This window comes from Lampris incognitus, chromosome 6, assembly GCF_029633865.1.
Source record: "Lampris incognitus isolate fLamInc1 chromosome 6, fLamInc1.hap2, whole genome shotgun sequence".
Taxonomy (NCBI): Eukaryota; Metazoa; Chordata; class Actinopteri; order Lampriformes; family Lampridae; genus Lampris; species Lampris incognitus.
This window is the reverse complement of record NC_079216.1, coordinates 41,500,203-41,527,601: the sequence shown is the minus strand read 5'-3', so window position 1 is coordinate 41,527,601 and position 27,399 is coordinate 41,500,203. Positions and strand designations below refer to the sequence as shown.

General features: G+C 45.6%; 1 protein-coding gene across 1 annotated transcript in view; it reads right to left on the bottom strand.

The window, feature by feature from the left end:
- Window positions 1–26,449, bottom strand: part of ccnd2a (cyclin D2, a) — a 77,469-nt gene extending 51,020 nt beyond the window's left edge. Inside the window, exon 1 of the mRNA XM_056281803.1 lies at window positions 26,422–26,449. The gene's annotated coding sequence lies outside the window, so the exon portion shown is untranslated. The remainder of the gene's footprint in view (window positions 1–26,421) is intronic.
- Between the last annotated feature and the right edge of the window lie 950 nt (window positions 26,450–27,399).

The window sequence follows — 27,399 nt, the reverse complement described above, 5'->3', positions numbered from 1 at the left end:
GCCAAGCGCACAGAAAATGGACAATACATTCATGCATACTCCCACTCAACCACCCATCTACACCACAACCACAATCGCTAAATGCACACATGCACCTGCACACTCACACACTCTCACACTCACAGTCACACTCACACACACACACACACACACACACACATGCATGCATGCACACGCTCACGTACAGATTGCTTCTTCTCTTCCTTGCAGTTTCATATATTTCACCGCTTGTAATCCTGTGGACAGCAGCTGCAAGAAACTTCTCCGTCCCTCTCCAGTGGAAAGACCCTCTAAACAGAGATGATGGTTGGCATAGAAACTGGGATATTTATATATATGTGTGCGTTTTTTTTAAATGTGTGTGTGCGTGTGTGTGTCTGTGTGTGTGTCTGTGTCCGCGCATGTGTGTCAAACTATGAACAGCATGAGCGGGGCAGAAGTTTGTTAAGGTTGAAACGTGAAGACGTTCCCTTGAAGTGTTAGTCCAGTAAAGCCAGCCCCATAAATTTCACTTGGCTTATTGCTTATTGCAAGGCTCAGTAGCCACTCGCTTGTTAGGGGCAGCGTCAGTGACCTTCAACCGAAGCTGCTTTGCAGGTGATTGGATCAGACTTTAATCAGTCAGAGCTGGCAACCTCCATGACATAGAAGCGCAGCGCCACCATTCCCCATGCGCTGCTCCCCTGGTAGTAAACGCCAGTTGCACACCAGTCTACTAGTTATCTATGTCAGTGGGTCCTTTCCAGACTAATACCATATCGTAGTGACATTTAGTCTGGCTGTGTGAGGTTACAGAAGTGTGTCCTTTGCTTCTTTTATGCTTGTGGCCCTACCTATCTACCTACCTACCTACCTACCTACCTACCTACCTACCTACCTACCTACCTACCTACCTACCTATCTATCCATCCTTCCGTCCGTCCATCTGGTCGGTCGGTCGGTCGATCTCACTGTTTCTTCCCTCTCATGTTCATGTGTTACCAAGTTTGAAGTCGTTGTTTCTTGCCTAACAAAGTGAAATAGTTCTTAACGAGTTATGCTGACATACGATCGCCACATAGTATTACATAGATGAAAATGACAGGAAACAGTTGGCAAAGTGTGTTAAATAAAGAATCCCACTGGTTAGTTCAGTTCAATAACCTCTGTTGGCATGAGGCACATCTCTCTCTCTCTCTCTCTCTCTCTCTCTCTCTCTCTCTCTCTCTCTCTCTCTCTCTCTCTCTCTCTCTCTCCTTCTCTCTCTCTCTCTCTCTCTCTCTCTCTCTCTTTCTCTCTCTCTCTCTCTATTGCGCTCCGTGGCTTTGAATTATGATGTGCCACAATCATCTGCCTCATGCACACAGCTGCCCTGACAATTGGTTACAAGCAAGACAGTGTATGAAGGCATGGCTGCTGGAAGGGAATGGGTATCACTGGCCAGAGACGTAAGACACTGCAGTACGGATCATGCACACAGACCAGCGGGGATGTACACACACGCACATGCATGCCCACACACGCACACAAACAGACACACACACACACACACACACACACACACACACATACACACACACCACCTGCGCATCCTCACAAACACAGAGGCGGACACACACACACACACACACACACACACACACACACACACACACACACATAACATGCACACGCGTATGTTCAACCGTGCACACACTGACTCACCCAAACACACAAGCTCATCCACACGCACAAATCTAGATTCACAGCTGGTCCAGCAAACACCCCCCCTCAAGCCCAAAAAAAAAAAAATAGAAATCAAAATCCCAACAAGCTGTTGGCTAGTATGACAGTTCTGTTAGAAAAAAAAAGTTGAACCATGAAAGAAACAGATTTGCGGCCACTGTGTTACTACTGCTGTCAACAGTCCATTGTATTTGTTTTTCAGAGCAAGCCCATATGTTCACTTCTCATTACCACTGACATGTTGCTTGTTCTAGCCACCCTATACTGTACAGCATGCTGCCTAATGACTGGCATCCCGACAATACCATGAAGGGGTTCAATCAATGGACGTCCATATGCGCACTGCTGGAAAAGGGGTCTTTCTATAGGAACGCTAGAAAAACGTCTTTCACTGGACGCAACAACAGTTTTGAATAAGCGTCAGATACAATAAAAAAAAGATAAAAGAAAAAATATGAACAGATGCACTCAGCAGTTGGAGGGAGATATATTTTATAGAGATACGTTTTACTGTGTTAAGAGTCAGGTATTTCATACACACGGGCAAGCACAAGCACTCGTGCACAAATAGACACAAACGCACAGAGGCAAACATCCTTTCAAATCTATAATTTCTATGTAAGTACGCTGTCCTTTCTTTGTTGGTTATAATGTGTAATATTTCCGCATTAAAATGTCTGAAAACAACTAGACCTATGTTACATATTTTGTTGAGTTGTATACTTACACTATTCCAAAAGTTTCCAACTATGTTCATCCAGCCATCCATTATCCAATCTGCTTATCCTAATCAGGGTCGCAGGATACTGCAGCCTATCCCAGCAGTCGCTGCACGGCAGGCGGGAAACCCTGGACAGGCCAGCAGGCCATCACAGGGCTGACACACTCAAGGTAATGGTGCACCTAATTTTTTTCCTAGGACGGCAAAGTCATGACCCACCTTACTCTGCTTCTGATTAGCTAGTACTCGTTGTCTTCGTTGGTTGGGTTGGTTAGGTTTAGGCATGAGGTGTGAGACTGGTTAGGGTTAGGGTAAGACTATCAGGTCAAGTTAATCAGAGGCAGAGAAAGGCGGGTCATGACTTCGCCATCCTAGGAAAAAAAATCACTAACGGTACGTTACATTTCAAGTATATGCAACTGGGTGGCGTCCGAGTAGCATAGCGGTCTATTCCGTTGCCTACCAACACGGGGTTGTGTAACATGCCGTTAGCCTAACAACATTGGGGGGGGGTGTCATGTAGTGAAGTGGGTGTGTCATGTAGTAAAGTGGGTGTGTCATGTAGTAGTGCGACAGCTAGACCCGTCTCTTTCATTTGGTCGCCTGTAAATGTGTCATGTCCTCTTGGCGCATGCGTGACTCACATCCACGGTTGACCCAGATCAGGAAGTGACAGCTATAACTTGCAGCGGTTTCATTAGAATGAAATGACATACAATGAATAAATGTGACTAAACGCAACGTGAACCAAAAATGTAATACATTACTTGATTTCTGCCCGAGTCACGTTAGATAGATTTTAATTGGCAATGGTGGTTGTTTAACAACGAAGACAACAACAACTCCCATCATTCCATACTACTTCATGACGTTTTCAAACTCAGGTTTTTGTTTTTTGTTTTTGTTGTTAATGTTTCTATTGAGAGACCCCTAGCGGCAGAAAATTACATACTGTGTGTTTAACAGTCAAGGCATTTTGTGGCATCATGAAATGCAACGAGTAGCAGGTTATTTTCACATAGCGCAGGACCGTTTTTTTCCAAGTTTCCTGCAATTGTGCCACACTATTTCCAATGGTTCTGCACTCTTACCATCCAAGTATTGGCTATGAATTAGTCAAGGATACGACAAAGCAGAGAACACCCTAAAATGTCAACTCAGCGCGAGACCAGCTTAATGTCAAACACTATTGCTGTTCTCCATAAGAAAGGCAGACACCGGAAAAGAAAAAATGGGTTAATATTCAGTAAGATGTGGTGACATACAAGAAGAGTTAGAAAAAAAAGATAGATAATACATATAGACAGACAGACAGACAGACAGACAGACAGACAGACAGATAGATAGATAGATAGATGGATAGATAGATAGATGGATGGATGGACGCACAGATGGACGCACAGACAGACAAACAGACAGATAGATAGATAGATAGATAGATAGATAGATAGATAGATAGATAGATAGATAGATAGATAGATAGATAGATAGATAGATAGATAGATAGATAGATAGATAGATAGATAGATAGATAGATGGATGGACGCACAGACGGACGCACAGACAGATAGCTAGATAGATAGATAATACATATAGACATACAGACAGGCAGACAGCTAGACAGACAGACAGACAGACAGACAGACAGACAGACAGACAGACAGACAGATAGACAGATAGATAGATAGATAGATAGATAGATAGATAGATAGATAGCACAAAAATAGAGGGGGAGCAATAACAACAGTGTAAGCAAGGGGGAAGGACAGGGGTGGGGGTGGCTGGGGTAGGGGGGCAGTGTGTGTCAGAGGCGGACGGAGAAAGTAAGAGGAGAAGAAGAAAAAGAGAGAGAGAGAGAGAGAGCGAGAGAGGAGAAAGGGGAGAGCACTCTGCACAAAGGAGAAGCCTGGATTAAGTCATGAGTGGCAAGCGACATAGGTTGGATTTTTAACGGGTGAGATCACATCCTTTTCCCTAAACAGAGGAGGAACTCATCCTCCAGCGGACAGGACAGCCGAGCTGAACCCCGGCACTGTCTGCCTGTGCAACAAACGGGACATCCATTACTGGGTTGACACAGTGGCATGCAGCTCTGGCCCTGCGCACAGGACGCTGCACACATGTCAGCAAGCTGCGCACTGGGGTGACAGACAGCCAGTGTGTTGATGTGTGTGCATGTGTGTGAAAGTGTGGGTCAGTATGTGTGTGTGTGTGTCAGGGTGAACCTGTGTAGGAAGTTCATTACATCCACAAGCAGCATGTGCGCATGTCTAAGAGTTTGTCAGTGTGCCTCAGCACATGTGTAAGCCTGTTGGGGAGAGCATTTGCATTTGTGTGTAGGCGGGTGGGCAATGCGGGCATGTATTCTATGTTGTATGAGGGTCTTTGGGTTGCATAATTTCGAAGTGGAGCCCCCCCCCCCAGCATTATTCTGTGAGAAATGCTCTGAACGTCCTCCCGTCGTCCTTCACATCCCCATGTCCTCAGAGCAACACCCCCCCCCCCTTACAACCAAAAGGACTGTTAATGAACACAAATTAGTGAGTTGGCTAAAATGCTTTATATAATACACATGGATTGTTTATTAGCCGTAATTGATTATAATGTAGAAAGTGGAATGGGAAAAAGGTAGATTTTTTGGACTCTTGTCATTTCCAAAGGGAATACAGTGAGTCGTGAAGAGGGAGCTGAGCCGGAAGGCGAAGCTCTCAATTTACCAGTCAATCTTCGTTCCAACCCTCATCTATGGAAATGAGCTTTGGGTAGCGACCGAAAGGGTGAGATCGCGGACACAAGCGGCTGAAATGAGTTTCCTCCGTAGGGTGTCTGGCTCAGCCTTAGCGATAGGGTGAGCAGCTCGGACATCCGGAGGGAGCTCGAAGGAGAGCCGCTGCTCCTTCGTGTCGAAAGGAGCCAGTTGAGGTGGTTCAGGCATCCGATTAGGATGCTTCTTGGGCGCCTTCCTTTGGAGGTTTTTCGGGCATGTCCAACTGGGAGGAGACCCCGGGGTAGACCCAGAACTCGCTGGAGGGACTACATGTCCAATCTGGCCTGGGAACACCTTGGGATCCCCCAGGAGGAGCTGGAGGGCATTGCTGGGGAGAGGGATGTCTGGAGTGCCCTACTTAGCTTGCTGCCACCGCGGCCCTACCCCGGAGAAGTGGATGATGATGATGATGATGATGGACTTTACAGTTTATTTTACCGAGGGATATTCTTGCGCTTCACAAAAATCTAGACATTGCAGAATGGTGATTAGATTTACAAAAAAAAACAAAAAACCAAAACCACTGACCTCGTTAGCATTCTGAACTGTGACGGGAGGCCTGCTGTGCTTTCTAAATAGGAATTTCACAGCCTTCTGTGTTGTACACTTGCAGGAAAATAAGGAGTCAGTGCTGAGAGATGTGCAGCCTCCTGTAAAATTGATTCCGCCACTGACGCACTATGTTTCACGAGGGAAATAGCCGAAAATGCACATGTGCCATAATCTAGAAAAGTCTGTAAATCTTTCAGGATGAAGAGGCATTCTAGCAAACGGACGGCCCCATATTAGCCATATGCTACAATCTACCACCTGATCTTCAATATGTATCTGCTGTTTATCTATTGCATTTCTTTGTTGCTGTAGTGAAGCCAATCCCCCCCCAGAGGCCAAGCTTATCTAATTTCAAGTCACGGTGGAAATTTTTAATATTCATTGATCAAAAAAAAGAAAAATCACAAGGTAAAACTTCATGACGCAGAGCTGGCGATGTTGACTCATTTGAGAGCCTGCGTCTATAACCCAGACATCAAGAAACTCAATTGGATTCACACAATGAAAGGGCCGAAGGGGAAGGAAAAGACTTAAAGTTAATGTTGTGAAATTTGCCTTATTGTTGGCGTGAAGTAATGAGACTAATACTGACTTTCTGGAGCGCACAAAGAAGGCAGTTCTAATAAGGAAACACCCATCACTCCCTGACTCTTAGCATCTTTCCCTCTCTCTTTTTCACGCTCGATGTAAATGGATACGGTTTACGATGCGAATGCATGTTACCCTTCCTCCCACACCCTATCCCTCCCTCCCTCCCTTTCTTTCTCTCTCTCTTTCTCTCTCTCTCCACTCCCTGTCCTGGACCAGACATGACCCTGTGAGTAGACGGCAGGGTGGAGAAGTATTAAAGAGAGCGGCCTGGTGAGCTGAGTGGAGATGGTGCACAGATGGAGATGTTCTCCCCTTACAGACTCAACAACGCAAAGTCGGAACAGAGGAAAGAGAGTGAAACAGAGTAAGAGATGGGGGGGGGGGCGGGGGGGCTCCCTACCAGAGAGAGATTGCAGCATGTAATGGGAATTTTCATTGGTTCTGAAAATATTTTCTCCAGGTCTCTCAGCCTCAGAGTAGCCTGTTGATCAACCCCCTACCCCGTGCACACACACACACACACACACACACACACACACACACACTACACACCCACCCACAATCTTTCTCTCGCTCTTCTCCATCCCTGTTCTGCCCCCTTGCACCCACCCACCCACATACAAACACACAAACGCACACACACACACACACACACCCAACCCCCCCCCCACCATCCCAGTTCTCCCCCTACCCAAACCCCTCCATCACCCCTCTCCAGACTGAGCTTTCACTTTGGGGGGCCCTCAGCCTCCCTCTCGGCTGACCAGGGAGCTTTCAAGGTACCCTGATGGATGCTAATGCCGGACTCTTTCAGATAGTTTTACAGCCGGGGCCTTTGATCTGCCAGCAGGCCTCTCTCCACGGGCTGCCTGTCCTGAGAAAATGTAAATCCCCGCCTTACAGACACCTGTGAAAAAAATACAGCAGAGAGGGGCGGGAGAGAGAGAGAGAGAGAGAGTGAGCGAGCGAGCGAGTGAGAGAGAGAGAGAGAGAGAGAGAGAGAGAGAGAGAGAGAGAGAGCGAGCGAGCGAGCGAGAGAGAGAGAGTGAAGTTACTTTAAAGAAAAAAAGGGGAGAAAAGATACAGTATTGTGACATTTGGAAAACGGGGTGGGAGGTGGGGATGGTTTAGACGGTGGCAGAGTGACAAAGAACGAGATGGAAATTGCGCGGAAATAAGAGCGAGGGAGCTGGGAGAGCGGCAAAGGCGGGATGGAGCGGCGGAGAAAGGAGCGGAGAAACTGAGACACGGCAAGGGCGACAAAAAAAACAGAAAGAGAAATGGTCCAACAAAACAGAGGGGCAAGAGGGGAAAGGCGGCGGAAGAAGAAGGCAAGGCGGAAGAAAAGCTAAAACATCAAAAAAAGAAGAAAAAAAAGGAAGAATGAATGAAAGAATGAAAGAAGAAATAAAGAGAAGCTAAAAAAATAAATAAAAACCCAGCACGGAGGACAGGGACAAAAAAAGTGAAAGACGGGAGGAGCAAGAGAGAGACGGGGGGGGGGGGGGGCGAAAGAGGAGTAAAAAAAAGGAGTGCATGAGAGAGAGACAGACAAAAAGAGAAACAAGAGGGAGCGACGAGCCCCGCTGAAAAGCCCAGGGGCGGATGTGTCTGTGCAGTTGAGAATTATAGGAAGGAAGAGGCGAAATAGAAAAGTGCAGCAGAGGGGACTCCAGTCTGTGGTGACAGTGACAGCCATAAAAGAGGCCTAAGCAGCAGCAGCAGCAGTAGTGCTCTTCATCACGGGGCTGCTGCTAGACAGCTGGGCGCAGCGGATTGGTGGACACACACTGTGGAAGAGTCTGGTCTTCCTGTGGCCAGCTGCTGCGTCCAGAGGCCCTCAGTGACAGCACAAGGCCCAGAATTGATTACCGGAGCTGGCAGTTCAATAGGGGTGGACGGAGCGCAGGGAGGGTGACGCCAGCGTTTACTGTATCCTCCTCCAAAAGAGATCCCTTTATTCTGTCTGCCTGCCTGTTTTTCTTTCTTTTTTTCTCTCTTCTTCCCTTCCTTCTTTGTCACATGTGGACGAACAGCCCTTAGTCAGGCTCTCATCATCAGCACTTACTGTATCCTCTTCCATAACAGATCCTTTTTTATCCCCTCCAGGCTAGCCGCCTGGCAGGGATTATGCATTTGGTCGTCGTGTGTGTGTGTGTGTGTGTGTGTGTGTGTGTGTGTGTGTGTGTGTTTTGTCAAATTTATTTCTGATTTTTCCCCCTTTTCTCCCAATTTAGTGGCCAATCGCTCCCTATTTTTAGTTCAAACACCCACCCTCGTACTGCGTGCGTTCGCCAACCGCGTCTCTCCGGCCGGCAGTCTCGAAGGAGACACCTCCCCACTTCCGTGACAAGGTGACTCCAGGCCGAACCGCTGCTTTTTCCGACACACACACACACAGAGACGCATTCATGTGACGAACACAAGCCGACTCCACCCCCCCCCCCGAAGACGGCGTTGCCAATTATTGCTGCTTCATCGAGTCCAGCCATAGTCTGATCTGACGAGACCGGGGTGCGAACCCCGGACCCCCAGTGGGCAACTGCATCGAGACAAAGCCACTACACCACCGCGGACCCGTGTGTGTGTGTGTGTGTGTGTGTGTGTGTGTGTGTGTGTGTGTGTGTACGGCTGTATTATGAAGAACCTCTCATGGCTGTAGTGATTAAAAAGCTTCAGAAAAAAATTTCGCGCTATCTTCGCTCCCATCTCTTCACTCACTCGACCAATGCTGCTCTCTGTCGTTGGCCGATCTGAGTCAACCGTGGGCGTGCGCGACTCACATCTAGGGTTGACTCGACTCGGATCAGGCAGTGACATGATCAAAAGTTCTTAAAAGAGTTTCAATAAACCAAAAACGGCGAAAGTTATAACGGAACCACTTCCTCTGGGTTACAGTCAAAACAGGAAGTATTACATATTCTGGTTGCTACCAGATCTGAGTCAACAGTAGATATGAGTCATGCATGCGCGAGAGTAAACACTTTATCCAGCTCTACTGTATCATGAAAGTAAAGACAGGGTTAGGGTTGGACCAAAATGGTTGCATAGCAAACCTTTTCTTTTTTGGAAAGTGCAAGTTCATATTAAGTGGCACGGTGGCGCAGTGGTTAGCGCTGTCGCCTCACAGCAAGAAGGTCCTGGATTCGAGCCCCGGGGTAGTCCAAACTTAGAGGTTGTCCTGGGTCATCGTCTGTGTGGAGTTTGCATGTTCTCCCCGTGTCTGTGTGGGTTTCCTCCAGGGGCTCCGGTTTCCTCTCACAGTCCAAAGACATGTAGGTCAGGTGAATTGGCCATATTAAAAATTGTCCCTAGGTGTGTGTGTGTGTGTGTGTGTGTGTGTGTGTGTGTGTGTGTGTGTGTGTGTGTGTGTGTGTGCTTTGTGATGGCCTGGCGGCCTGTCCAGAGTGTCTCCCCGCCTGCCTCCCGACGACTGCTGGGATAGGCTCCAGCATCCCCATGACCCTGAGAGCAGGATAAGCCATTTGGATAATGAATGGATGGATGGATGGATGGATGGAAGTTCGCATTAGACTTGGTCGCATTCGCATGAGGGTCCACCTACAATGCTGCACATCCAGACTGACAGGCTAAATGTTTTTCTTAAGTATATATTTTAGCTTGAGCGCTGCATATTAAAAACTTTTTTCCACGGTTCCCGTTCAGTCAACTCGGGTGCTGTGCAAAAGTCTTGTAATGGCAGGAAAATCGCTGGTTTTTCTGTCCGTGTGTATCTGTCTGCTGCTAATCTCGCATACTACTGGGCCAGTCTGCCTCATAATGGTCGTGCAGCTATGACTGTATGATCGAGGACCTCTCATGGTTGCAATGATTCAAAACCTTTTGAAAAACCTGTTTTATACCGCACTTGAGTGCTAACTCCTCAGCTGGTTTTTCACCCCAAGTCCGAGAAGCGGAGACACATCTGGCGGAGATCCGCGCTCTACTGGGTGCACTCTTCTAGTTTCAACCCGTCGTTCTTCCTCTCGTTCATGTACTCTGACAGCCTTCAATCTCTTAATCTGCTTCTACCACCAATCTGCGATTGGTGTCTCTCCTATTCCGCTCCATGAGAACCGTGTGGTTTGCAATGAAGGGAAAGTGCACTGAAAAGTGCTTCAGAGTCTTCAAAGCTCCCTGCAGAATACAGGTACATTGTGGCCCACTAGAAACGCAGGGGCTGGTTCACATCTTCCTTTGCGAGGCATGGGCCCACCGCTGCCTGCTATTTCGGAGTGCGTATAAACAAGTCTTGTGAGGGGCAAATCCTTGTTCGAGTCTTAATTCATTTGATCAGTTTAATTGCTTTATTAGATTCAAGAGAAGCACGGAGAGGGGAAAGATCATATATGTTTCTGAAAATAAAAACTGATATTTTTTATCATGCCCAGCTTGAAATAAACACCGGGGCTGATCAAACCCACCAGCGGGCCTTATGCAGGCCTGACCACATAATATACCTCCACTGGTGTAGTTTTATCACTGATCCGCCATCTCCCTCTATCTTACTCTTGATCTCTATCACAAAACTTCTGTCATTTCTAGAAATCTGCTGTTACCTCCTCTCTTGATAGGCTCCAACCTGTTTTTCGCGCTGTTTCTCGACTCTTCATCGACTCTTATCAATATATTTTACCGCTCTGCTCCCGTTCTCCCCTACTTGCTCGTTTTTCTGTTTCTCTATCCAGTCTACTCCACGTTGTACTGTGTCGCTTTCTACCTCTGCCACCCTGTTGTCACGTCAAACAGGAATGATGTCACTCTGCTCTCTTCCCCCATCTGAAAGGGAAGAAAACAGAGTCTTAGTTCTTGTTGCCTTTGTAAAGTAGCAGCATCCTCCTGTCTGCGTGTCTGTTCCTTGTCTGTCTGTCTGTCTGACTGTCTGCCTGTCCGGGGCATATCCGGCCATCCTGACTCCCATGCAACTCCCCCAGGCCTCTCTGTGTCAGGAGGAAGGAAGGAAGACCCCGTGGTCACTTGGGAGGGTGGGAGAAAGGGAGTGAGGAAGTGTGAAAGGGTGTCTTAGTTGGAGCTGATCCACTCCACTGAAGCCTCTCGCTATAGAAATACTGTTTGGATGGGGACAAGGCCAAACACCAGTGTGTGTGTGTGTGTGTGTGTGTGTGTGTGTGTGTGTGTGTGTGTGTGTGTGTGTGTGTGTGTGTGTGTGTGTGTGTGTGTGTGTGTGTGTGTGTGTGCGTGAGACAAATGCATGTTCGTGGGTTGCACTGCACGTGCATGTGTGCACATTATGCACGTGTGTGTGTGTGTGTGTGTGTGTGTGTGTGTGTGTGTGTGTGTGTGTGTGTGTCTGGCTACCGAGAACAGAACAGAGAGAAAGCAAGTGAGAGATAAAGAGGGACAGAGAGAAACAAAATGGAAAAAAAAACACGATGCGATAAACAATTCATATCATAACCTAATTGATAGCATCACTGAATGTTAAGCGTGTAAGCCTCGTTAGTAAGTAAAACAGTTGGGGGATAATGGATTATATGAGGTGTGACTCACTGCTTCTCTGAGTTCACTGTTCGTCTGAGCGACAGCTTACCTCAATGGAAATGCAGCTGAGTCATCACAATTCAGTTACCATGCAGAGTTTACCGGTACCTTATTGTACATCTCCCCACTTAACAACCACACGCAAACATATATATACAAAGACGCACACGCACACTTTTTTTTTTACTTGCACGAGAAACAGGAGGGTTTGTCACAGGCAACGTAGAAACAGTATCTTGCAGGCAAAGTGCTCTGCGCAGAGGTTTCCTTTGCAAAGTCACATTTGAAAAGTGCTGATGTAGCCTTTGCAAATGCACAACCCTTGCAAAAGGAAAAGCAAGTGGAGGAGAGCGAAGGGAGAGTGAGAGAGAGAAGCAGGAGACAGTCAGTGCTAGAGAAGAGTTAGCAAATGCCAGAAACTGATCTCTTTTAGTTTTGGCTTTGTCACTGGAGTGCAGGGAAGAATTAAGTACATTGGAGAATGGCTTGGAAAAAGACATTTCCTGGTGTGAGCAGGGGAGGAATACTGCCAGGCACCGGGGCGCAGAGACACAGCCACTGTCCACTCCTCAGCCTCCCTACTGTTACAGACACTGTGTCTGCTAAAAAGACTACTTCTGCAGGGTTCAATCTCAGGAATCGATGGAAAGGTATGCACTGGCTCTGCGACAGAAATCTGAGTGGCTGGCACCTTTTCTATACAAAGAACCAGCACTGCTGTAGTGCCATTGAGCAATTCACAAAACGGATCTGTGGCCTACTCTGTGCTTTGATGCCCTCTTTGAAAAGAGAGTAAAGAAGCTGGTGGATCTATTGGAAGATACATAAAAGAACATCCGTTGAGGTGTAGCAGAAGAAGAAAAAAAAACATTGCATAATCTCGCTTTTACTTTTTTAAAGCAGCCCTGGAAAAGAAAATACTTGACCCAGACCCCGATCTTAGCGCTAATCTCACGACTGCACAAACTGCACAGAAAAGAAAGTGAAAGACAGTTGCGGAAAGAAAGACATTTTCATGCATGGGGCGAATTCTTTCCTCGAGTTTTGTAAGTCGAATCAGCCCCGAGCATTGTCTGCCAGTTACAGTTTAAAGTTAAACCATAAATCAACACATCACTTCCTACATCGGGTCATTGTTTTTTTGTTTGATTTGTTATTTCTTTTCTTTTTTTCTATGTATTTAGCTGATAAGGCATACAGTAGGGGCTTAAAAAGGCACACCCTTGCCTGCTCTTGTTCTGCTACTAAAAATAAGCAGTGAAGTAATGTGAAAAACACTGCTCTATTTACATTCTGGTAAGTTAGAGCTGCAGAGGTGGCGTCTACACTGCCTGCCTGCCGTGTTGAATCTGGGCTAAATGACTTAAGGGAAATTTCACTCTTTTCCCTCTGGCCGAGGAAGACGTCGAGATAGAAAGAAGACAGACGGAGATGGAGGGAAAGAGTGAGTGTGGGAAGGACAGAAAGAAAGGCAAGGGAGTGGAGAAGAAGTGGGGATAGAGGAACAAATAGGAGGGGGAATGGGGAGGACAGAAAATCAAAGTCGAGCACAGAAATTTATGGTGAGGAGGCGGAAAGAGGGGAAAAATGTTAAGAGATGATTTGAAACGAGAGTCACCCGAAACAGCAAAGTAGAGAGGCAGACGGATCTCTGCGAGGAAAGAGCATGGGAGACCTGCAAGACGGAAGAGCGCAGGGACCGAGGAGAGAGAGCGAGAAACCCAGAGCAGTCGTCATCATCGAATTACAAGATGTAGTCCCAGGGGCTTGTATATTTGTGTGTGAATGTGTGCGTGTATGTGCATATTAGTGTACAGTGTATGTGTAAGTGTATAGATGCGCCTCTCATTCCTCGCTAATGGCCAGAGGGAGGCAAAAGACGGAGATAACAGACAGGGCGGATGGCGGACGCACCAGGATACAAATCTCCCTGACTGAATTTATGAATGATTGGGATCAGAGAGGCACGTGGGCGGATGTGTCTGGTCAGGCCCTGCCTGCCATCACGCACCCCAGTGATGACACTGTCCTCCTCCTCCTCCTCAGAGGGGGGAGAGAGAGAGCGAGAGAGCGAGGGAGAGAGAGAGCGAAAGTGAGAGACATAGAGCGAGAGTGAGAGACATAGAGAGAGAGAGCGAGCGAGTGAGAGACATAGAGCGAGAGACATAGAGAGAGAGCGAGCGAGTGAGAGACATAGAGCGAGAGCGAGAGAGAGAGAAAGAGAGCAAGAGAGCGAGAGACATAGAGCTAGAGAGAGAGAGAAGACATTCCGACAGTGTGGTTTGATAGTTGAACTTATTTACAGTGCAGTTTGGGTTGGGTATTTAAAGTGCCAATGTAAATTAAGTGTCAAGAAATTGTCAATATCCTGAAGCTGGCAGTGTAAAGCAGATAATGAAACAACCAAGGGATAAAATCTCACGCCTTTGACGATATCTTTTTAACTTGCATTCTTAAAATAAGAATTTCAGATCATTATTTTGATTCACCTTTCACAGAACCAGTTCATCTGGACTCCACGTTCATCGAAAGAAACGTCTCATCACTCATCTAAGTGACCTCTTCAGTCTCAACTGACTGCAGGTATCCCCACCCTTATAAACAATTACAGTGGCATAGCGACCCAAAACAACCATTAGTTTCATATCTAAATTGCAGCGAGCATTAACTAGTTTCAATGGCCATGTGCACTATTCACAGAGGATTTGGATCTTGGCCTCCCTCCTTGGTTCAGGGATGGTCGTTCCCTCTTAACACAGGTGGCCTCTTTGACCCCCCCCCCCCGTTCAAACCAGCGTTCCTCCCTATCAAGGATGTGCACGTCCTCATCCTTGAAAGAGTGGCCACTGGCCTTGAGATGGGTGTAGATTGCAGAGTCCTGGCCTGACGCGTTAGCTCTCCTGTGTTGTAGAGTACGCTTAAAGAGTACGTGTCACCATCTTACAATGCTGATACTGCAAACATTCCCAAATCCTCTGTGAGGAACCGATCGTTGTTTTGGGTCATTATGCCACTGTGTTGTTTATAAGGGTGGGGATACCTGCAGTCAGTTGAGACTGAAGAGGTCACCTAGATGAGTGATAAAACGTATCTGTCAATAAACACTGTGTCCACATGAACTGATTCACCTTTCTGTGATTTTGTTTTTACCTGGATTATTGAGCATGAATAAAGATATTTTATGAATACATTTTGCAGTGTGTGTGTGTGTGTGTGTGGGGGGGGGGTGCTGGTTGCACCAGCTATGTAAATCCAAACTAAGCCTCGTTGTCATTTTAGTATTTACTTGTCGATATTTACAGCACCGTTTATACAGTCACAGTTAGCGTGGTTGCACCACACTTGCTAGCTATTGCTTTTGAGCTTAGTTATGAATTAATACCTATGAACCAGCAAGTGTAATCATAGGGATGGTGACTGCAAACTCACAGCAAACAAATTACACAGCAAAATATTAGCAAACAACAAACCTAACAACGACACAAAGACATGGCCGGCTTAGAGTGTTTCGAACGAGTATTACTAGCAAACCAAGACACTAAGCATTTGTCATCGAGATAACACATGATTGGCTACATCCTCTGGACATATGCGGACATTCATTCCCAGTATCGGCTGCTGAGGCTGCTGCACGCTTCCATGTTTACATGGGTGAAAGGGTTTTGATTGGCTGGCCACTGTAGCGGTTGGCTCGTAACCGATTTTCACATTAGTGAAGACTTACCAGCTACAACGATCCCAACATTTAAGAGGTGCAACCTAAATTACTAAACCACTAGTTTACAACTTATGAGTTAATAATAAAGACTTCAAAATACATTCCCAAATGACTGGTGCAACCCCATCCAGAAGCCCAGAGGATCTAAACGCACACACAATCCACTCACTGAACCAAGCCTGCATGTCTCATTGACACTTACTTTTCCTCACTGAAGAAACACACATTATTTATTTTGTTATAGTATACCATTATGGTGTTGGAGAGTTGAAAAAACTGACTCCTTTATAAGACGGAATATTATCTCTAGCTAAATCAGACATTGAACACATTCTTCCATAAAGACTTTGTGGGCTGGATTTTACTCATCTTTTCTCGGCGAGATGCAGTGGGAATCTCAAGCAGGGTCATCAAGTTTGTGGTATTCTTCATCGAGAATACCAGCTGCCGCGTCATCAAACTTTTTGTTATCGACTGTACTTATGAAATCAGGCACCCCTGGGGTTTCAAACCTGACCCTCTTCTGTTAATTAACGTTTTCCAAAATAAGAAAAAAAAAGAGATTCCTTCTCCTTTATCTCCTTCTTTTGCAAATCCAGCTCAAGCCATTTCTGCTCAAAGTGACCATATGAAGACTCGTTTTTTTCTCTGATGGAGGAAACCAATTCAATACTCTGTTGAAATCATCATGAATTATTTGATCACACCAGGATAAGCCTACCCAGACTGCACATCGCTGTTCCCGGATGTAGATATTTGTTTTGGATTTGCATGTGCATGTGTGAAATGGCTGAATTTGTCTACATTCAAGAGAAAGTTATAAAAACCACCATGTGTGATAGATGTCAAGTGCATTAGCCTACTTAATTAGAAAGACCTGTAGCGACGGCCGAGATCTTATTCTGCTCTGTTAATAAAACGTCTGGCCACAGAATTGGTAATAAGGAGGCCCTCCCCATCAAGCCAAGCTGAATATCTCAACCAATCTTCCTGTAATCTGGAAACAATTTAGGAGGTCTTGGGCGAGTAAAATAATCATGTAACACAGGCTTGATTAAGCCACTTAGGGCCTGATGGAGGGCCAATTGGCTAGGGGAGTTCTGTAGCAACAGTGAGCAATGGGCAGAGTTCATAGGAGCAGATAAACTAATAAACGGAACATTATGCAGTGCAACATATTTACATTAAGCCTTACATCGAGCTGCTGGTGCATTTCAGCCAAACCCAACTGGCTGATGACAAAACACTGTTGCAGGGACTTGATCACGTATCCCTCCCCATCCCTTACCACCCAAACCTCTGCGGGTGGAAAAAAAAAAAACAAAAAAACGAAGGAGCTCGTTTACATCTTATCTGCAGGAAATAGCGTTAGCTGAAATTGTACTCTTGGGCTGTGGCATGAAAGGGATGGCATTGGTGCGGCCATCATTATTTCTGTCCCCTGACACGTGGCCTGCCCCTGATCCTGAGCTGGGGCCGGGTAAGAACGCGGAAGGTGGGCAGGAGACGGTCAGCAGACCTGGGTGGGCTCCACCGCTTGGCCCTCGCTCGGGGACTGGCCACCCTCAGCCTGGTATGTCGGTATGCACACCGTCGCTCCTCTTGTCCATGTCAGGGGACTTCATTTGACTGGAAGCTGGCTGTAGACTGTGAGATGGCTGGCTAAGGGGTAACAACCCTGCCCACCCTCATCAGTAGTTCTACAACTACACGCAACCGCACCATTTCTCATCTTCCCATCTCTGAAGGAAGTTAAGCAAACAGAACATAAATTTGAGCGATTTGGTTCTACTTCGTTTGGTGTAATGTTTTGTGGTTCTCGTATTCATATTTAAATGATTCCTCCTTTCTTTCTTCTCTTTTGGCTTGTCAAGGAGACCAAAGAAGGTCTCGCTCCACTCTCTCACATCCCACAATGCTCCGCTGTGCTACCACTGAGAACTCAAATCTTTTTCCCAGCATTTTCTGCACCGACAACTATTTTTCCCATGCTTTCCTTTCAGGGAACCTATTTGAGGCATCGTGGCTATCAGGCCAGCTCAGAATGAAAAAGATTCTTTAAGAAGTTAAAACAATAAAGTCAATTTAACATGTATAAATCACTTTTCAATATAAAAACAACAGTAACCATGCCATTGTTTTGCAATTACCCCCCTCCCCCCCACACGTCTTTGTATAGACTTTTAGATTCAAGCTCTAATTCTATTTTTGATACAACTTTCTCCCTGCACAACCCCCTCGTTCTCCATAACTGCATACTGAAGTGTTACATGATGCTTCCTGTGCCTTCAGAAACAATGAGCCAATCGAGAGGCAGAACGCTTGCAGCTACAGTTCCTTTTGTGTTCAGTGTGTCAGGGTATACGACTTGTCTGGCCCTTGGGCATGCATACAAGTTGCCGCTCAGGATAACAGCCTTGTCCACAAAAAGAGGCATATCACCGCCATTCCCAGTATTTTACGATACAGGGCTCCGATGGTAACACAGCTGTAGGGCAACGCAGATTGCCACAGCTCCAGCAGAAAGTTTGAGAGCGTCCAGTCAAAGATGCAGTGTCAAGTGACGATACGGTACTCAAGTGTCCCACATTGTCAGCACTGTGTATTGTCCCAAGTTTACATGATGAGCAGAACAGAGCAGTGGGCTGAACAAAAAAAAACAAAAAACAAAAAAACAAAAAAACAGGAAGTCAGTGAAATGTATATTCCATAAGATGTCTTTGATTACTATAACAAGATTTTATCACAACAACGAGACGACAAGGCTATGAGACGACAAGGCAGTGGACAGGCCAGCTTATCAGAGGGCTACTATTAATACCAGAGAGACTTTGTCCCCCTGTCCCTTGAGGGAGCGAGATGGAGGAAGTCATCGATTCTTCCCACCACAATCCCTGGGAAGGACAGACCTTGCCTTTTCCCTTTTGGGTGACAGGGGTTATTATTCTAAAAAGTCCGAAAGGGGCCAGAAGCCCACATAAGCACTATTTCTGTGTCCCAGCGAGGATGAACTATTGGAGAGCCAGAAACTAATCCACTGCAACCACAATGAAAAATCAATGTTGAGGACTCTCCTCCCCAAAATGTTAGCCTCATCCCTGAGGATCATTTTAACATCACAAACTGTCTGTTTGTCTTAAATGCAATTTGCTTTATTTTTCATCGATGATTTATGGCATATGATATTCATTTGTTCATGTTAGGTAGATTTCCTTTGAGTTTGAATCAGAATAGTGACCCTGTATGCTCTCCATCCTCAATCAAATCACCAGCTATATATGATGAAGCCCTGTTTTGTTGTATTTCACTTAGCATCCACCCATCCATCATCCAAACCGCTTATCCTTACTCAGGGTCACAGGGATGCTGGAGCCTATCCCAGCAGTCATTGGGCAGCAGGCGGGGAGCCTCCCTGGACAGGCCGCCAGGCCATCACAGGGCCGACACACACACACATTCACACCTGGAGACAACTTGGTACGGCCGATTCACCTGACCTACATGTCTTTGGACTGTGGGAGGAAACCGAAGCACCCGGAGGAAACCCATGCAGACACGGGGAGAACATGCAAACTCCACACAGAGTACGACCCCCAAGGTTGGACTACCCCGGGGCTCGAACCCAGGACCTTCTTGCTGTGAGGTGACCATGCTAACCACTGCACCACCGTGCCGCCCTCACTTAGCATATCTGTGACAAATATTGGTCAAAGTAATTGCTTAGAGAGGTGTATGTTGCACATATATTTACGTATATCAGAGCACATTTGACTAGAATTTGAAAAAATAGTTAATGATAACGTGAAAAAAGTCACTGCAGTGTCAAAAACATCAAACCTAATTAGTAAAATGTGTGACATATTCAATTCAATCATACCTGTCTGATGCAATGTCATTCTTTTTGCCATAATGTTAAGGTTGTCATCTATTCTGCATGAATGTGTAGAAACGCAATTTCACAATGAGGGTTAAAGTTTTCAAGAAAACAAATGTCATTATCTTGAAAGATGGCAGACAAAGGCATGTTACTCCACCGGAATCAACAAATTCTAAAGCCAGCGAGAGTTTTTTATTACAAATTTCTGAAAAATTTGATTTGCACTGAAAACAGACAAAACCATGTCATATTTTCGGTAAAAGCAAGTTTTAGAACTTAACACTAGTTTAAATATCTTGATTAAACAAGCAGCTTTGCAGTGTATCTGAAAATTTTCAACAACCACTCCTGCGAGAGATTTTTTTATGACGACCCTGCATTCGGTCTACTTGAGGACTACTGTATGTGCTCCAACACATCTCTGTTGTTTCCAGTCCTGCCTGTGCCCTGACACTGGGGCTGGCAGGCTTAGCACATCTATTCTAGTTAGTGCATCAGAGAGGAGAGTTGACTGAAACTTGTCAATTGACTTGCCGAGGAGCCTGGAATGACAAAGACGGTGAAAAATGTGTGTGTGTGTGTGTGTGTGTGTGTGTGTGTGTGTGTGTGTGTGTGTGTGTGTGTGTGTGTGTGTGTGTGTGTGTGTGTGTGTGTGAATGAGTGCGTGAGTGAGTGAGACAGAGAGAGAGAGGGAGGGACAAGCAAATAGAAAAGGAGACAGAGTGAGTGAGTGAATGAGTGAGAGAGATAGAAAGAGAGAGAGAGAAGAGAGAGAGAGAAAAGAAAGAGAGAGACAGACAAGCAAATAGAAAATGAGACTGATACCTGTGCAGAGATAGCAGCTGAGGCTAAACAGGTAATGTAGATGGCTAGGCCACTGTATTTGAGAGTTGAGACCGGGTGAAGATATACATTACATACTAGTTTGTGTTGTGTGTGTGTGTGTGTGTGTGTGTGTGTGTGTGTGTGTGTGTGTGTGTGTGTGTGTGTGTGTGTGTGTGTGTGTGTGTGTGTGTGTGTGTGTGTGTGTGCGGGTGACAGTACATGTCTTTCTTTACTCATACACACTTGAGTCTTTATCACCCATTACAATAACTTGGATGAGAACGGGGATTTTTCCATGGGGAGGCTGTTTAAATGAGGTCTCCTTGCTATCAGGTGTAAGTAATCTCCTGCTTTCCCCATAGAGATCATCTTCTGCAGGGCATGCAGTGAAGCCCGGGCCCCCCACAGTGGCTCTGAAAACTAGGTTGACTTTAGAAAGGTAATGTCCTACTCTTTCACTCCCACGTTCCGAGGGAAACTCAGTTTAATAATTCTACAGGTCTCCGTTCACCTGGCTGGAATGCAAGGAATCTGGAGAAAAGGCGCAGGATGAGATAGAGTTGGGATCTGGGGAGGGCAACGGCACTGTTCAATAAATGCCAGGGAGTGTGTTTACATGCAAATAAATAACCCACTCATAAAGGCCTTATTCTGACTTTCACCATGCGAACAGATGTATTTGGGATATTGTTTTCAGGGTAAGGTTGAAATCAGGGTAAGCAATACCCAATTGCAGCACTTAGATTTCTGCACAAACGTTCAATTTGTTAATGCCTGTAAACAGCATTGTGGGCTTAGAGTCGGTTTTGAAACTTTGCATCGCATGTGAAATTTTACTCACAAGGGACAGCAAAAATATTGTGCTTTCAGGGAGACACGGGAACAAAACAGCAAATAACCAATGTACTGTCGCCAGCTGAACATATATAGCGCTCAGTTATGTTCACCATATGTCATGGCAGTGTCAGTGATCTTGACAAAAATATTAACTACATTTTCAACTTTCATCACAAATGAAAGCTAGAGGAGACATGGCCTTGATGGTTTTCCCAACAGGATCATGAGTCATATGCTTGAAAAAATGTTAGACTTGGCAAGACTCTATAAGCCTTGCACAATTCAGGAAAAAAAAAACCTCTCATCACATTGCTTTTTTAAAACATTGGCATTTCATTAATGTGCTCTTTTACATTCGTGTCTTTTCCATTTGTCATTTGTAATAAAAGTTGATGAAATCGTGTACTTTATAGGTTAGTGTTGCAGATGCCGATATGGCACATGGCAAAGGCAAGGGATTATGCTGAAGATGGTCAATTTGCAGGGGTTTACTGGGCCACCACAAACATATTCTTGGTGAGATGGCTAACAGCAAACTTTTAACACAGGATGGCAGGGCGTCCGGGTAGCATAGTGGTCTATTCCATTACCTACCAACACGGGGATCACCAGTTCAAATCCCTGTGTTACCTCCGGCTTGGTCGGGCATCCCTACAGACACAACAGGCCGTGTCTGCGGGTGGGAAACCAGATGTGGGTATGTGTCCTGGTCGCTGCACTAGCACCTCCTCTGGTTGGCCGGGGCACCTGTTCGGGGGTGTCTGGGGGAACTGGAGGGAATAGCGTGATCTTCCCACACACTATGTCCCCCTGGTGAAATGCCTCACTGTCAGGTGAAAAGAAGTGGCTGGTGACTCCACATGTATTGGAGGAGGTATGTGGTAGTCTGCAGCCCTCCCTGGATCGGCAGAGGGGGTGGAGCAGCGACCGGGATGGCGTGGAAGAGTGGGGTAATTGGCCAGATACAATTTGGGAGAAAAAGGGGAGGGGAGATCAAAAAAAAGGAAAAGAAAAGAAAAGACAGGATGGCAAGTAGAAATTCTCACACTCAGGTTCTGCAATAATGCTAAAAAATCGATATCAAAATACAAAGGCAGGCAGAGAAAGTGATCCTAAAATGCTTTCTTGAAGACTGTAGCTGCAACAGTTGGGCAGTGACACCAAGCTAGTTCAGCTGACGTACCTTATACCAGTAACTGAAAACGCAACGTACACCGGGGTTTTGGATGAATTAGGTCAAACTGTGTAAACCCTCCCAGTAACCTCCCAGTAATTGGGTTATTGGTTTCCATGTAGACGCACCGAGATAAATATGAGGTTATCAAAAAAAAAAAAAAAATCAAACAAACTGAACACGGAGTGGAAATCAAGACTAACTTGCACGAGAGCATTTGTTCGAGTTTACGTGCTTATGTGTATGCGTGTATCCATGCAGGCATTTGTGCATGCATGAATGCAAACATACATGCGCACCAGTATCTATGTAGATCTGCTTTATAAAGTACGACTGTTCCTCTTCTAGAGCCAGCCGCTCTTCCTGACTGTCTGTCTGTTTAGATCTGGTGCAGTTAGAACAGCATAAAAGCAGATGTTTCCTCTATCTGAGCTCAAACAGGCAGCAAAAACAAGGGCCTAACCCAGTGGACAGGATCTCATTGATCATTTGTGCTAGGCTATGTGAGGTGTTTCTTTGGCTCATGTGCAATAAAATCAAGGAAGTAGCTAAAAACAGGCTAAACCACTGGGCTCCATTTTATTTTGCCAGTAAAAACTTATAGAAATTTCTATCCAGGTTTCTTCAATAACCGATTCAATGCTGGCAAAAATCCCCTAATGATGCTGCAAAATGAATTAGTGTACAGAATATTCTCACAGGGAACTTTGTGCCGTCATGAGCACGAGTTTATTTTTTCCTGTTGGTGAACTACGAATGTGTTCATAGACGGTGCAATAATCAGTATAGTTAGAAGACAGTTCACTTATGTTCGGCAGAGGACCTTGTGAAAACACCGCTTCTCAACTGGGTCTGGAATAACCCACCTGGCCGCAAATCAATTGACACTTCAGAGTGGTATGAAAGGAAATTCAGTGAAAGTATTTAGTGAAGTCGGGTAGATAATCCATTTACATCAGCATGAAAGCATGTCATTGAGTGTGTAAAGTGTGCGTGTGCATGTGTGCGTGTGTGTGTGGGCACGCATGCGCGCATGTGTGTGTAAGAGCGATTGTAGTGACTGGGGCACAGTAGGCAGAGCTCCACCTCTGTTCTTAGTCCCAAGTCTGGTCAGCTGTGTGAAGCCGGGCAGCTGCACAGCACTAATCCTAAAAGCCAAACGTATCTGAGCACAAGTGTTCCACGGCGACTGCTGCTGTACAGCCATCCACATGTCAAAAGTGTCGAGTCAACCTGAGCGCAGCCACTTGACCCAGGAATGCTCCAGCACACTGGACTGTACTGTACATGTTCTGCTCTCGTACAGCCGGCTTAATTAAAGCTTAGATAGCGCACGGGGATGGCGATGTCGAATTTTGACCATCCAAGAGAGAACTCTGACATATCGCTAATGCAAGCCTTCTTTGAAGACATTTGGAATATCTTCAAGATTTTTTTTTAATATATATCAGCACCAGCCTTGTTTGCATTTACCTAGCAACACTAACAATAATCCATAGGGATTAATTAACGCCATTGTTTTTTAAACCCCCCCCCCACACATGCCCATGGCAATCCATTTGGCTATTGCGTTTGTCATTTTAGTACGGTGCTTTTGTTTCAACTGCCCCCAGTAAGTGTATTTTAATGAACGCTGCCTGCTCTCGTATCAGCACTGCATGCTTGGCACCCAGATGGTACTTCAGACTCGCTGGGCTCCATTGGAAAGACATTTTGACATTGTAATTGTGCACATACAATTTTTGTCTTATCCAAAGTTCCATTAGGAATCCCCCCCTTTTTGTCCCCAATTATATCTGGCCAATTACCCCACTCTTCCGAGCCGTCCCGGTTGCAACCCCTCTGCTGATTCCGGGAGGGCTGCAGACTACCACATGCCTCCTCTGATACATGTGGAGTTGCCAGCTGCTTCTTTTCACCTGACAGTGAGGAGTTTCACTAGGGGGATGTAGCGCGCGGGAGGATCACGCTATTCCCCCCAGTTCCCCCTCCCCCCCGAACAGGCGCCCTGACCAACTAGAGGAGGCGCTAGTGCAGCGACCAGGACACATACCCACATCCGGCTTCCCACCCGCAGAGACGGCCAATTGCGTCTGTACAGACGCCCGACCAAGCAGGAGGTAACACAGGGATTTGAACTGCCGATCCCCGTGTTGGTAGGCAACAGAATAGACCGCTACTATACCCGGACCATTAGGACATTTTTATACCCAAATTTACCATGTAGCGCATCAGTGGTTGTCTCGCCACTCATTGTCGGTCACGGTTGATTCACTACGCCCTGCTTCCAGGAATGTGAAAGGCGTTTGGGGTCAAAAAAGCAAACATGATTAATTTACTTTTTTTTTTACATGTAAAGGTTTACGACCTTTTCAGCAGCAGCTTTCATCTGCCAACCCACTCAGCCAGGTGTTTGAATTATGGGAACATGGTGCTCATAGATGCTCACAGATGTGGGCTGTCCACATCTTCTGGTTTCAGAAAATGAGCAAAAATTGGCTATTTTCTGTTTTTCTGTTCTTGCAATTTTATTTTCTGTTTTACAAAGGAGAAAGAGCAACTTAAGTCCTTTTGAATGTAGCACCTGTCGTTTCTGATTGGGAAAATGAAAAATATTGTTTTTTCCCTGTTTTTCATTTTTGGATTTTGAACGAAAATCACATCACCATTTTATCTATCTATCTATCTATCTATCTATCTATCTATCTATCTATCTATCTATCTATCTATCTATCTATCTATCTATCTATCTATCTATCTATCTATCTATCTATCTATCTATCTATCTATCTATCCATCTATCCATCCATCCATCCATCCATCCATCCATCCATCCATCTTTGTAAGTAAGTTATTAAATAAGTTCATACATTTTGCAAATCTTGAAATGGGCTTCATTGAGTGAGGGCCATTCCTAAACATCGCCTTTAACTGTTTGCAAGCCATGATATTTCCTAAAGACGCCATTTAAGAACATTTCTTCTCCTTTACCCCCCATTTCTTCTCCTTCAAAGAAAAGCAGCGAGTACCTTCTGAGCGTTTGCAGAATGAGAAGATCAGAGTTGAGGAGTCAGTTAAGAAGCTGAGAAAGTATTTCAAAACTGAAAAATGAATAAAAAAAAAAAAGAAGAAGCATCAGTTTGTGTGAACGACAGGAGCGAGAGCATGGGATAAACCACTGACAGGTATCACTTACAGGAATCCCCACTTGGGGAGTTTCAGGGCAGGAGATAGACTCAGTGGCGGTATCACATCATTTTGATACTGAAAAACACAGCAGCAACATCAATGACAAATTCTCAATCACCCTTTTACGAGTGGAGAAACCTGAGGTGAAGAAAATGGCTACTGAACATCCATACATGTGTGTCTACTGTGAGCATTTAACATCGGTTATTTAGATATTAACGGACTTAATCAAGCTTCTTTTCTTTTGTCAGATGTGCAACTCTAAAACAAATCTGAATATCGGCACAATAATAAGTCATTTAGTCACACCGGCAGGGAGATTCATTCTATAGTATCATCATCTTCAGTGTAATGAGCCAACGTTTCCACCGCTCCCTCATTAAAGACATACAGCGAAGCCAGCGAGACTGGTTTCAATCAAAACAAACTTGCAGCCCCAACAGCGCAATTGATCAACAGCTTTTTTAGCAAAGGCCTGTGGCGTCTGAGGATAGCACAGGTATTCATTAAGAGACCCTAAACTGTCAGCGGTGTAAAACTCACATCACATACGCTGCCATCACACACCCGGGCATACTTGCGTGCACACACACACACAATGTACTTCTACATTCTCACACAGACAGATGAAAGTGGTAAAAGTGTGTACATGAGGGATCTGCAGAAGTCCTTGCTTTTGTGCATATTAGCCAACATAACACATACACTGATGTAACAGACGCAACATATAACTGTTATCCATAAATGCAACAGATCATTTCCTCTGTTCTGTTCCATCTCAGCTATTATCGAGTCAAGTCACATTTAAGGACGAGCAACGCGCTTTCTCCCCAAACGCAGATAGCCAGCAATGGCCTGGCATGCAGCTGACAGACGATGAAATTGAGAGAAAAGGGGCGAGAGAGACCGCCGCTCACACGAATCAGTAGCTCATGTGGGCAAAGTAAAGCCAGCTAATTCCTACCTGAGAGCTCCTCGGGCGGTCCTCGACAGTTTCCCACTTGCAGGTTCCCACTCCTAGGACAACACAACAACACACAGGACACAAGAGTCAGTGATGGCTGCAGACCATCAAAGGTCATGAAACAGCACATTTAAAAACCCTTTTTTTCTTTTTCTTGTAACACTGGCTTGGTGTTCTGCACAACCAATTAATCATAGTTCTGATACATAAGCAACTGGAAAAATCCCACGACTGCTCAACTCATTGGGTCACTTTGTTGTTATGGCTGAGAAGGAAACTCCCAGTCATTTGTCAACATGGCTGACACCCTTGATAAAAGCAGCCTCGACACATTTTGATTGGGCTACTGTAAACCCATCATTTTGTAGGGGGGGGGTCTGTTGTCAAATATCTCTACAAGTTGTCCTCTATCTGATGAGCATCGGACATCAGACACACTTATCTTTGCACAAATAACTCCAAATGGAGAGAATAACAACATTTAATCCAGCGATATCAGAATACACTTCATGGTGTTATAATAGTGTTGGGGACCACTGGTTTCAAGTCAAATCAGTACAGAGGTTGGCTTGGTGTCTTTTTCTCAGCCAATGCCTTTCTTCACTCATGCACGCTCGAGTCTTTATCACTCATCACAATAACTTGGATGAGAGGAGGGGATTTTTTTTTTCCCACAAAGGGGCCGTTTGACTTTTCACTAAGTCTCCTTGCTATCAGGTGTAATCTCCTGCTTTCCCCACAGAGATCATTTTATGTGGGCCATGCAGTGAAGCCCGGGGGCCTTTCACCACCGCAGCTCAGGCAGCCAGCTTCACTTCTGGAAGGTAATGCCGAATTACCCCCCCACCCCCCAAACCCCCCCATCTCCCACGTTTCAGCAAAGCCCATTTTAACAGTAGGAAAGGTTTCAGAGTTCACCTGACGGGAATGCAAGGACCGAAAGAGAAGAGATCTGCAGAAAGGGAGTGATACGCAGGA